The sequence below is a fragment of the Phoca vitulina genome, unplaced genomic scaffold, assembly GCF_004348235.1.
Source record: "Phoca vitulina isolate PV1807 unplaced genomic scaffold, GSC_HSeal_1.0 scaffold43, whole genome shotgun sequence".
Classification (NCBI taxonomy): Eukaryota; Metazoa; Chordata; class Mammalia; order Carnivora; family Phocidae; genus Phoca; species Phoca vitulina.
Window position 1 is genome coordinate 8,256,013 of NW_022589746.1, and position 13,049 is coordinate 8,269,061.

Genomic DNA, 13,049 nt, shown 5'->3' on the forward strand with positions numbered 1-13,049 from the left:
GTGGCTCAGTCGGTTAAGTGTCCAACTCTTGATCTCAGCTCTGGTCTTGATCTCAGGGTTGTGAATTCAAGCCCCCCATTGGGCTCCATGCTGGGCATGGAGCCTACTTTAAAAAAAAAATTATAATAATTCCAGTAAATCCAGAATAGAAATGTATGCATGCAATATTAACAAATAATATTGTTAATTAGCCAGTCTGCCACATGGCTTGTTGCAACAAAGACCCACGCATGATTCCTGCCCTTATGGAGTAAATATTGGTGCCACCTGTACTTCCCCTGGGGATGACATGGGTACTGCCCTGTTCAACAGGCTTCATCTTTCCTGGGCCATTATAACAAAGTTTTTGCTCCTTCCCATTCCTTCCTGAGAACTTTTCTCTTTCCTCAAAACCCAGTAAGCACTCTGGAAAAACAAACAAGGACATGGCCATAGAGATATAGTGAAAGGGAAACATTCATCAGGAAAGGAAGTAAGTAGATCCATACTATGTCTACAATCCTGCCATGAATCCGATGAGTTGCATATACTTAATGTCATTAATAATTTCCTGTATGTTCAATATTCCTATATACATTTATTTAAGACAAGTTTCTCATACATTTTAAAAAAAAGTGTTAGTGCTAAAGAACATTCTAGAGAACCCAGCATATATATGGATGGGTACGTATATTTTGTCACTGAACTTTTTTCTACTTATTTCCTCCTGTGAAATGGTTGAAAATATTCTGAAGCAACAAAGTTCTTGGGGCACCTGGGTGGCTCAGTTGGTTAAGCGTCAGACTTTTTTTTTTCTTTTAAGATTTTACTTGTTAGAGAGAGAGAGAGAGAGCACAAGCAGGGGGAGCAGCAGAGGGAGGGAGAAGTAGGCTCCTTGCTAGCTGGGAATCTGATGCGGGGCTTGATCCCAGGATCCGGGGATCATGACCTGAGCTGAAGGCACGCTTAACCAACTGAGCCACCCAGGTGCACCTGGACTTTTTTTTTTTCTTAAGATTTTATTCATTCATTTGAGTGAGAGAGCACAAGTGAGGGGAGGGGCAGAGAGACAAACAGACTCTCCACTGATCAGGGAGCCCCATGTCGGGCTCACTTTCAGGACCTGAGCCGAAGTCAGAGGCCCACACAGGTGCCCCTGTGTCAGACTCTTGATTTTGGCTCAGGTCTTGATTTCAAGGTCATGGGATCGAGCCTGGAGTGGGGCTCCATGCTCAGCGGGGAGTCTGCTGGAGATTATTTCTCTCTCTCTCCCTCTGCCCCCCCCAACTCCCACACATGTTCTCTAAATAAATAAATAAATAAATAAATAAATAAATAAATAAAATCTTAAAAAAAAAAAAACCCAGAAAGTTCTTTTTTTCTTCATATCCCAAAACACTTAGCACAAAGTAGTCTTTGTGGCAGCCTCTCAATATCTTTGCTGAATGAATGATATGCTTGCAATATGGTAGGCTTTCAAGAAATGTTTGTTGAATACATTACAACACTGCAAGGTTCTAGATTCTGTGGAAACCAGCTTATCTCTGCCCTACTTCCTTGGCTGCGATATTGGTAGTGTAAACTGAAATGTGTCTGTATTGTTAAATTGCAATGAACACTTTATTCTAGTCTCACTGACAGTAAGCATTCAGGGATAAAATACCCAATTGTCAAGAGTCTTCCTGGAGTTTGAGCTTAACCAAGATACTTTCCATTATTTCAACAAAACTTAATGGCTTTAAATATTTTCACTTATGTTTCTAAGCATGAATAAAAATAATTCCAGAAGATGGTTTCTCCCCAACTTAATTCCCTGTGCAATGAGGGATTTATTCCTCTATACCATGATCTATGGAATTTTTCCCTATATCACCTCAACTTGGAAGGCATGTTCTGTTTTCATATATGATAAATCATTTAAGAAAAAATTGCAGTGAATCAGAATGTGTTCACTGTAATAGAGATTTTTCTCTAGTTCATGGTGGAGCTTTGGTTATATATTAATAAGGAAAAGTGTGTTAGTCCTTATATGCATGGATTTATTCTTGGCTATAAGAGAAACTAGTGTTCCGCATATGTGTATTTATATCTTTCATAAGAGATAATTTTTATATTTCTACAAAGCCCCAACTCAAATAGGTTCTAAATTGGAGAGCTACAGGACCATATCATAAAGAAAACTGTGTGAATTTTCAGCTCTCCTACTTTTCCTTTGTAGAAAAGAATAGGGCTACTGGATACAGTTAAATGATATGACACTTTTGCAACAAAACTAGTGACTTAATAGAGAGAAAGCTCTAATTATTTAAAAATGTGCAAAATTATAGAATTTTTCTAATTTTATTAGAGAGAGAGCGAGAGAACACAAGCAAGGGGAGTGACAGAGGGAGAGGGAGAAGCAGGCTCCCCGCTGAGCAGGGAGCCTGACATGGGGCTCCATCCCAGGAACCTGGGATCATGACCTGAGCTGAAGGCAGACACTTCACTGACTGTGCCACCGCGACACCCCTAGAATTTTTGAGTTAGGGTATCTTGGCATTCTTCTCGTCTAATCTGCTCATTTCAGTAGATGGAGAAAGTATTACCCAGCTGCAAATACACAGCTCATGCATTTGAGAGGAGAAAGAGGTTTAAGGAAGATAATATATATGTGAAGTGCCTAGACTCAGGTATCTAGTTCTTCCGGGAGTGAAGGCAGTGTGATGTCGGGAAAGAGATAGTTTAAAACCATAAGACACATCCAGGACAACTATAGTGAAGGAGAACAGATAGAGAGAGAAGGTGGCTGGATTGGGAGAACAGAGAAACCTTTTTGCTGAGTATCTGGGGCTGATGGAGGAGGTTCCTGCTTCTAGTAATGCTGGTTTCCTGTTTGTCCAACCATGTGAAAGAGATGAAGATATTTACATTGAGTTTAAATTAAAATTAATTTAAATGAAAATTAAATTCACCTTGAAGGGTAAAATGTCTCCACTTTTAACAAAAGTCAAAGAGTTTTGTTTTTTGTGTGTGTGTTTTTTTTTTTTTTTTTTTTAAAGAACTAAATCTAGCTCTCTCTCAAAATGTCAGGCTTATATGCGCTGACATCACCATTTTTTGAAGGCACATCTTGCCTGGTGTGTGTGTACTCTGGGTCTCAAAGTTTTGACTGAAATTGTAAGTTGTGACCCATCTGATAAATAAACACCTGTTGTACATTCTGAAGGCAGCGTGGAATGGTCAGCTGGGAGCAAATATGCTGCAATCCATCCACCCCTCTTCTAGGTATATGTCTACAAGGACCTGCTCACACACATCCATAAAGAAAAAGGTCCAAGTTGCAGAATTGTGTGTGGTAGTAGGAAGGAGAGGCTACATCCCAGAAAATGGTGCTGAGTGAGAAAAAAACCCAGAATGAGATCTATAGTAAAATGTGCATAAATCAAATATATACTCCATGTCCACATATTTTACAAATTCATTTATATCTTTTAAATATATTAGGCATGTACCTCTGTCTGGGAGGTTTGGGAGACATGAACAAATGAAAAATGAATGAACAAAAATATTTCCCAGGCAAGAAGTACATCTTGCATGAATGCATGGAGATTATCTGCAGTGAATTGAGGAATAGGATTTATTACAACTTTTGTATCTGAGGTCACAAGAAAGAACAGAGGGGAGAAAGGAAGAGAGAGGGAAAGAGGGAAGAGAGGGAGAAAAAGGAAGAAAGAAAGTTCTGTAATAACACATGAATGTATTCTTTGCAGAATGAGATGAATTGAAAGATGCCAAACATGCCCTGTGGGATTTTACAGTTTACTGAACAGTTAACAGGAAAGTGCTATATATTCATTGTCTTTGCTCCCTTGCTCTTGCCTCCCTGTTTCCTTCACATAAAAGAAACCACAAATAATCCTCTATCAATCATTACTGAGAGGGAAAGGGAAGGATATAAGGGATATATATGAGTCTAACGTTGAGCCTTTTCTTGAGAAGTAGGTTTTGTCATTTGCCAATACACAGATATTCTAGACGTGCTGTTACATTTTCCAATTCACTAAAAATTCTGGCTAACATTTGTCATTTATGACATCTAAAGAGTATGTTTACCCTATTAGAGAGCATGTCCATGTACAGCTCAGAACTAAAATAACTGAAAACCAGACGTCAGCTTGTTTAGAAAAGTTTAAAACACAAACTACATGCTTGCAAGCTCCAACCATACAAAATGAAAACCAGGGGAGGAAATTATTTGGAAAATTCATGTAGAAAACGTGCTGGAGGGTGTAGTGCCCTGTCCTTATCCCCCTGCAGGGCAAAGATACTGGTTTCCCTGTGGCTGGGAGATTATTAAAATCACAATGAATACTTTATTCCAGGCTTACTAACAGTGTTCAGGGAGACAATACCCAATACCCGAATAGTTAATACCCAATTGCTCAGGGTCTCTCAGCTGAGGTCCTCTTGAGGACTTGCCTTGGCTAAAGGGAGCTGCCTGTCCCAAGTGAGGTACCCCTCCCTGGATCTGCCTGCATCCAAATGCCTGGTCCTTGAGGGCCAGGTCCCCATGCCTCAGGGAAGAGCAACTCGGAGGGCCCTTCCCAGCTCCAGAGTCTACTATGGGATGGATCTGCTGAGGCCTTTGTTGAAGCTGGGCATCCCAGTTCAGCTTCCTCCTCTGCCCAATCTCTCCCTCCCAGGTGTATGTAGATCCTGAGCACCTGCCCCATTACAGCTCCTGCATCTGACTCTCTATGGCAGTCTGTTTCCTGGGAGAACCCGAACTAAGATTGCAATAGAAGGGTTTCCCAATGAAGACAAACACTTGAGATGACATGGTGTCCTTTACCAACACGGCCACACTCACTACCTTCAGTCTGCAAAGTAATAATAATCACAATCATAACAATGATTCCATTCATAATAGAGTGCCTTCTTTGTGTCCGATACCATATTAAACAAGGGAATTACAGAGACCAGTAAGACATGGCTCTTGGCCTGGAGAATCTTGGAACAAGTGAATTTCAATTATTAAACCTGAAATTTCCTTTTATCTATGTATATATGTTTTTCTTTTGACTATTCTTATTTAGTTACAAGAATGTTAAGACAGTATCTGGAATATACTAGTAGGTTTACAGCCATCTTTTAAAGACTGGAATCAGTGGAGAATATAATACAAAAATCTTGTATTTATATTACCTGGAGTAGAAAATCTAGCATTTATTTATTTTTGCCACCCATGACGTGCTTTCAAATTGCTTTTCATTCAATAAGGCTGTGTCAGCTTAGGTTGCTAAGACACAGGCAAATCTTCCAGGGAGCAAAATATATATCAGGGATGAATAATTCAGAGGTGATCAGGTTGAAATATTTGTATCAGGTTTTCTTCCTAAAATTTAGCACTTTGAATGCAGTGCATTCCAGAAGAGAATTCTATTGACTTTCCTAAGACTTCTCAAGAAAAATTGTTAATGAAAGTATCTTTCTGGGAGATAAAGAGGCAGAAGACCTTATGGAATTTATAATCAATCTGGTTAAAGGAAAAAAAGAAGATGTAACCTAGAAAATTCAGAATACAGTTAGGAAACAGTACATGATAACATATATAATTATATGTATAATTGTTATATATATCATGTATAATATATAGTTCTATATTGGAAGTGTTAACTTTTTCAAATATACATGAGGTCAAACATAGAACCAGGTCAGGTTATCAATAGCATAGATAATAGATCGATGAATCCCAGAAACCCCTGAAAAAGGATGTAGGACGAGATTGTTCTCACTTCAGAAACTACAGGTGATAAAGGTGATGGTAGACATGGCTGAGATAACTGGTCATTACAGTTAAGGGGACCCAAGGGAAAGGATGGCACAGCAGGGACAGGGAGGAAATCTCTGAAATGCAGGAGTTCATTGGCATGCTTCAGAGGACTCCCTTGTCCTATGGCAACCATGACAACAAAGGGCACAGGCCCCTCGGGAGTGAGGGTTTTGGTCATCCTACTCTGCAAGGGACAAGGACCAGCTGAAGTTTCTGCTGACAGCAAAGGAACATGGAATGGGTAGGAAAAAAAGCAACAACTTTGTAAATATTATGACCACACGCCTGGTTTCAGAAACAAGGATTAGAGCAGTAGGAGTATTTCTTCCTTCTTTTGCTGTGAATATATTTGCATATATATATATTAACAGTTCTTTTCTTTTCCTTCTATCTAACATGAGGTGCATTCATAGGGATAATCTTATATTGAAGATACCAGATATCAGAAAGAGAGTGATGAGTGTAGGGACCACTTGGGCAATAAAAGTTACTTAAGAAATAGCAAGTGCAAGGACACTCAGACCCCCCTCTGTCTCCTGAAAGCAGGAAACAAATCTCCCATACTGGCCCATGATAAACCACTTACTGTAATAAATGTAGTCCAATTCTATACATTTTCAGGCATCCCTAGACAAATGTATCACAGTGAAAAAATATGGGTATCCCTACGACGCCTTACATAAAATAAAAACTATTAGTAAATTTCAGAAAGTAGTAAATTCATCTGTCACTTAAAATACCCACATGCCCTTGTTACAAAGGCAGAGTAAATGGTTTATAAAATGTGATTTTATTTTATATAACTCTGCTGTTACACAGGGCATAACATTTTCACAACATTTTTGTAAACCACATGCAGTAGTGGCCCAACCCTCCGCATGGCCATCGCTGGACAAACCAGATACTCTCAGAGTGCACACATCTGCAGGGAAAAATACTGAAGTTTCAGAGGTGGACTTGTGTGCCTTATTTCCCATTTCTAGTGTATTAGGAAATGACATGCCCTTTAATTTGCCAAAAGCAAGGCTTGTATTCTGGTAGCACCATGCTAATTCTTTCACAAGGTAAAGCGAATACCGAATACTGAATACCGAAATGATTAAGACAGGTTGTCAACTTTAAAAAAAAAAAAGGTTGTCAACTTTAACAACAGCCAATGAAGTGTGAATAAGGAGACATCCTGTTGTCACAGACAGACAAGACCTCCCTAATACACAGGAGGCTTTTCAGTTTGTGACTCCCAGGCCAGAAATGTCAACTGCTTTTCCATTCAATCTAATGCTTCTAGATTTCCACTAAAAATAAATACATGAAAAGCACAGAAAAGTTGCTTACTGAAAGGAAGTCCTAAAGAAGAGGAAAGAAGGGAATGTAGAAATTACAAAGTTATGTAGAACACTCTTTAAATGCAAATTAACCATCTTTCCATACCTTGACAGCAATATAAAACAGAGACATTTGCCGAACTGGTTCAGGTACTTTAATACCAGATGCATTTTTAGTCCTGTACACGAAATGTTTGGACGTTATTTGTGTTTATATGAAATGAGGCCAATAATACTTTTCTACAGCAGTAATTGCACACCAGGAAGGACAAGACAAACCGAAATCAAGGAATGGAGTGTGCCCAAGCCTGCAGAGTGAAAAGTCTATTTACACAATTGATTCCATACACCTGAATGGGTTCCTTCACTATAGGAAACCCATGTGGAATAAGAAATGGAGAGGTATAGAAATGTTTCTAGAGGGGAAGAAGGATGTCCCCCTTCCCACCCCCCTGCATTTAGTTTTCTGCCCATTCTGCTTCTTCACATTCTTCTGCACTGTCTGCTGTCATAGATGTGGGTTGTCGCTAAGAGACTGCATGAGGAGTCTTTTATGCCTTCCTTCGGTGTATAAGTTCTCTGATGGCCTCCTAGAAAGCTGTTTTAGTCCGTGTGTAGGCAAGCTCTGGCTTATTAGGGAGCTCCTAGTAAAATACAGAAAAGTGAAGAGCCAGCCCCAAGCAGAATGGTGTGTGGGTGGTGTCTCTTTCTGACTTATATCAAATGCCTGTTGGTTAATTGCTTGGGAATTAGCTATCATTTGTTTTTGATCATCACCACATGCAACTTCAGCTAGCTACTGGGAGTAAACTCTTTTCATTTTTAGATGCAAGACATTCCTCTGGATTAGTTGCATTGGCTACTCAATACCGAAGGATTCCAGTTGGGGTACAGATAAATCTCAGCAGAGATGATGATGACGCTTTCTTTCAGTAATCCTTAATCAGCTGCACCTTCTCGTTGGGGGTGGCCATCCTCTGCTCGAGGGTCCTTCCAGGTTCACCTGCCCCTTCCTGCTCTGGACCAGCTGGGTCTTCTTCATGGCAGGCTGGGCGTGGGCTGGGGTGGCAAGAGGGAGGCACCCAGGGTGGGGGCACCATCAAGATGGGGGTGAGCCCTCTTCCAGAGCCCATCACTCTGGTCTGCTTTTGGCTCTACGGGAGGATCCTTCCCTCTCAGACCCAGTGTTTTTTAAACCATTTTGAAAGTCGTTTCATGAGTGTCTTCCAGATAGTGAAAAGCCAAGCTGAGGATAGAGGATGGAATTAGGTAGTAAACGTGTATGAGTAAATAAAAAAATTAGTATATAAATTTTACTGAAACCCTGTTCAAATGAATGTGCTTAGGAATGAAAATCCAATATATATGAGTATTTTTTTGTATATATTGCACATATTGAATTTTTGTGTGTATATATAGGTATATGTACACACATATACATATATCAATATACATATATTTTTTTAAAGATTTTATTTATTTATTTATTTGAGAGAAAGAGAGAGAGACAGAGAAACAGCATGAGAGGGGAGAGGGTCAGAGGGAGAAGCAGGCTCCCCGCTGAGCCGGGAGCCCGATGTGGGACTCGATCCCAGGACTCCGGGATCATGACCTGAGCCGAAGGCAGTTGCTTAACCAACTGAGCCACCCAGGCGCCCCATCAATATACATATATTACGCACACCTACAGAAAGGCTCTGCATCATGCCCCCAAAAAGAAATTTTAAGTTGTTCTCAGGAAACATGATCTCAAAATAATTCTGTAGCGTAAAAGCTGAACAAAATATGTGGTACCATTAATAAGGCCACTGAAACAATTCAAAAGAAAATGATTTAATTCTAAAAATAAAGTTTACACATTCTAGAATGCTGTGCATCTGCTATTAACTGAGCAAATATTATATGTTCAGGGCTCTTCTAGGTGCTGAGATAGAGCAGTCAACAAAGCAGATCAAATCCCAACTTCCCTGGAGCTTAGGTTCTAGTGAGGAGAGGGGACAAATAAGCAAGTACATGATACAATGTAAGCGGTGATGTGCCCAAGGTGGCCCGGTGAAGGGAATGTTAATTCCCTCTGATTAAACTTTAAACAGGCTTCTTTGGGACGCTGGGCCCCTGATCTCCTTTGTTTTGGAGCATTGACTTTTGAAAATGTATAATTGTAAATTCTTCCTTTGCCTCTTTGAGTTGTATAAATCTTTAACAAGCCTCTTGCCTGTTTTACTACCCACAACTTCCTTTCTCAAGGATCTGAGAGCCATCCTTTGAAATGAGATTGTCCAGGCAGACAGTACCCCTAAATCTCAGTCTCTGTGGGAGACAAGGAGCTTCACCTGGGCAGGCACCTTGCTCCAAATTGTAAAACCACCTCCTGTCACACAGCGGAACCTTACTTTTCCTCTGGGTGAAGCCAATTAGCAAATACAGATGGCCTCACATCTCCTCACCCCAGCTCTAGAACACTCTCCTGACCTTTGTTTCAGAGAGATGCTATCTAGACTTGGTCCGTGTTCTCTTTCCTATCTCTGGAAATAGTATCAGAATAAAATGAATTTCTGATTGTTCGTTTTGTTCAGTGCAATTTTTCTTTAACAAGAAGACGGTAACAGGTAAGGGAGTTTGCTAGGTCAGGGTGTGTGTATGTGTGTGTTCAGGGATTTTATTTATTTGAGAGAGAGAGAGAGAGAGCATGAGAGAGGGGCAGAGGGAGAGGGAAAAGCAGACTCCCCGCTGAGCAGGGAGCCCCAGGCAGGGCTCGATCCTGGGACCCCAGGGTCATGACCTGAGCCAAAGGCATGAAGGCAGATGCTTAACTGAATGAACCCCCCCAGGGACCTCCAAGGGCGTGTGTTGTTTTTTAAGAGATGATCAGAATAAAACCCTTTGATGTGTGCTATTTGGGCAGAAGATGAGATGCTGTGAGGGAGTGACCTGTGTGGATCTGCAGTGGGCAGCATTTCATACACAGGGGATGGTCTGCAGGGGCCGAGGCAGGTGTCCCTGAAGGTGGCGATGAAGCCATGGTGGCAGACAGAATGAAGGAGGAAGACAGTGGCCAGTGTTAGACGGTGAGGAGCCAGTTCCTGTGAGGACTTGCAAGCTCTTGAAAAGACTTTGGCTTATATTTTGAGTGGGGTAGAAAGCTATCAGAGGCAGACAGTACCCCTAAATCTCAGTCTCTGTGGGAGGGGTTAGAGGAGTTAAAGGATCTGACATCGGCTTACACGTAGCTGCTATCTTGAAGAAAACAAAACGAGACTTTAGGGAAGCAAGGGTAGAAACCGGGAAGCCAGGCTGGAGCTGTTGCAGTAATGCGGGCGGAGGTGATGATGTCTTAGACCAGGGTGGAAGCCCCCGTGATGGAGAGACGGGGGCGGCGCTTGGATAGATTCCAAAGGTTGAGATGAGGATTTGCCGCAGAACTGGATGCGGAGTCCGAGAGAAGGCGCCAACTCAAGGATGACTCCCAGGTACGGCCTAAGCAAGTGCGGGAACGGCATAATCAAGGTGGCACTACCCAGGAAGGGCTGGTCCAGGGTTAGGCCCTTCCACAGAGTCACCTTCTTTGGCCCGTTCAACATGCCTGTGGTTTGTCTTATTTCTTGCACTTTGAGAAGAGGAAATAGAATCCCAGAGATAGTGAGTCAATTCTTTCAAGACTGCACAGCTAGCTAGTAAATGGCCGTCTTCATTTGGGTTTCCCTGAAAACGGAGCCCGGGACAAGGATGTGGGTACAGGTGGTTTATTTGAGCAACAAATGAGACCCAGGAGTAGGAGTGAGGGACTGGGGTCAGGAAGAGCCGATGTAAGTGTTTGTTACTGAGTTTGTGGGTTCTGATGGCTCCTCGAGGCCTTTAGAATGACTCCCTGAATTGTCCCCGCAGAGGATTCATCCATCTGCTTGGCTCCCAGGGGCAGGATAACAGATTATAATCAGCGAATCTGGCTCCTGAGTGTAGCTCCCCTCCAGGTCAGTTGCACACCTTGTTTAGCACGTACCCCCACCTGGATCCTGGGAATAGTGCAGACTGGGGAATCAAGGTGATGACCTAGAAAATGGTTTGTTAGAAGGAGTTCCATTCTGGGACCCCTGGGTGGCTCAGTTGGTTAATCATCCTGAGACTCTTGATGTCGGCTCAGGTCCTGATCTCAGGGTCTTGAGATCAAGCCCCACATCAGGCTCCGCACTCAGTGGGGAGTCTACTCCAGCTTCTTTCTCTACCTCTTCCTCTGCTCCTCTCTCTGCACTCCTGAGTGCTCTCTCTCTCAATCAAAAAACAAAACAAAACAAAACAAAAAAACAATGGAGCTCCATTCTCAATCTCTCTGAGGTATCCCCTTGCCAAGTCACCTTTACCTCCAGCTCTCAGTTTCCTCACCAGTAAATGAGGGGCAAGGGGATGACCTGCAGGATCCTTGTGATTCCAATATCCTTGGCACTTCTGATGGGTGTGCAATCCTAACCAATGTATCTTTGTGGTGACAAAGAGGAAACTCCCAAGGTTTAAACAAACCCGGGCATTTTCTGAGTACTCTTCTCTATGCGGGGTGCTGCATTCCTGGGGAAATCCATGCATAATCATGTGAATGTTTCCTATTGTTTCTGCAAGTTCACCTTCTTGAAAGCAAAGCCTGTAACAGCTTCAGCCGCCTGTATTGTGAAAGTGACAAAAGCAATTGGGATGATGCCAGAACTTTTAAATGCTGATTATAATCTGTATTTGGGTACACACTTCTTTAGCTGGAGCCAACATTTTGTCTTAAATTAATGATGCAAACCTCCAGCCAGAAAACAAGCATAGAAAAATATTCCTTCTTTTTTCTCCCATTTTACTCAGCTATAATCTCTGTAATTATTTTTGTGATTCTGAACATTAATCTGTTGTATCAGGGACTAGAGGTCAGGATGGCAAAACAGCATACCATTTTCATAAAGGTTATCAGAGAAAACTGCAATGGGTTCACACACGACAGCCTTTAGTATATTGGCATGGTAATGATTGTAATATATTATTTTCAGTTAGCGCCTTAAGCCAAGACATTGTCATCACCCAAGCAGGTTGAATCTGTGGGCTATTGAGTGTAGAATATGTTGTACTAAAAGCTTTGAGGAATGTTAATTTCTTCGGTTTAATTTCTAAAAGACAGCTTGGACATTTACTTGACAGGGGAGATGGCTAAATCCAGTCAAGCAAGAAACAGTTATGTATGTTTTAAAATGCAGAGGAAAGATGGATCAATGATCTCTTTGTTATTTGGGCATAATCTTATCCCATAACTGATGCCTTTGTTCCATTTCTTTTCCCATCAAGATTTCACGTGAAAACCTGCTCTACAGTGCCGCTTGTCAGGGCCAACATAAAATTGTAATTAACTGTCATGTATTGGTGAAAAGGGAGTGAATGCATGTTTCCCTTAAAATATTCAGAGATTTCGAGAGGTAAGCAGTATGATTTCCCATATAAGGATGGGGCAGGAGAGTGGTCTGAGCAGAATGGTGTTTGGTCTCTGGCGCCAAAAGCACGCTGGAGCAGAGGAAGAGGGAGACCCTCTCTGGATCTGGCCTTAAAATATTTGGGGCCAGAACTTACTATTTCCTCTCAATAACTATAATATTGGAAAAAGGTGTTTTTTTTGTAAAGGGTGAGGTTTTTCTAAATGTGAGGTTTCTTTCTCTTTCTGGTGATTGATGATGGAGATGGTTGTACAACAATGTGAATGGGCTTAATGCCACTGAATTATACACTTAAAAATGGTTAAAATGGTACATTTTATATTATGCATATTTTACCATAATAAAAAACATTTCTTTCTCTATATCTTTTTCCAAACAACAAAATAATGCAATAATATATGAGAACTGAGTTAGATTAAACCTATTTGAAATGCAAAAGATGGAAATTTTTATCTATTTAAGCTTAAAACTTGTCAT

At 41.3% G+C, this 13,049-nt stretch overlaps 1 pseudogene; it reads right to left on the bottom strand.

The window, feature by feature from the left end:
* Positions 1–7,574: 7,574 nt before the first annotated feature.
* On the bottom strand, positions 7,575–8,249 carry LOC116648347 (annotated as a pseudogene).
* Positions 8,250–13,049: the final 4,800 nt, after the last annotated feature.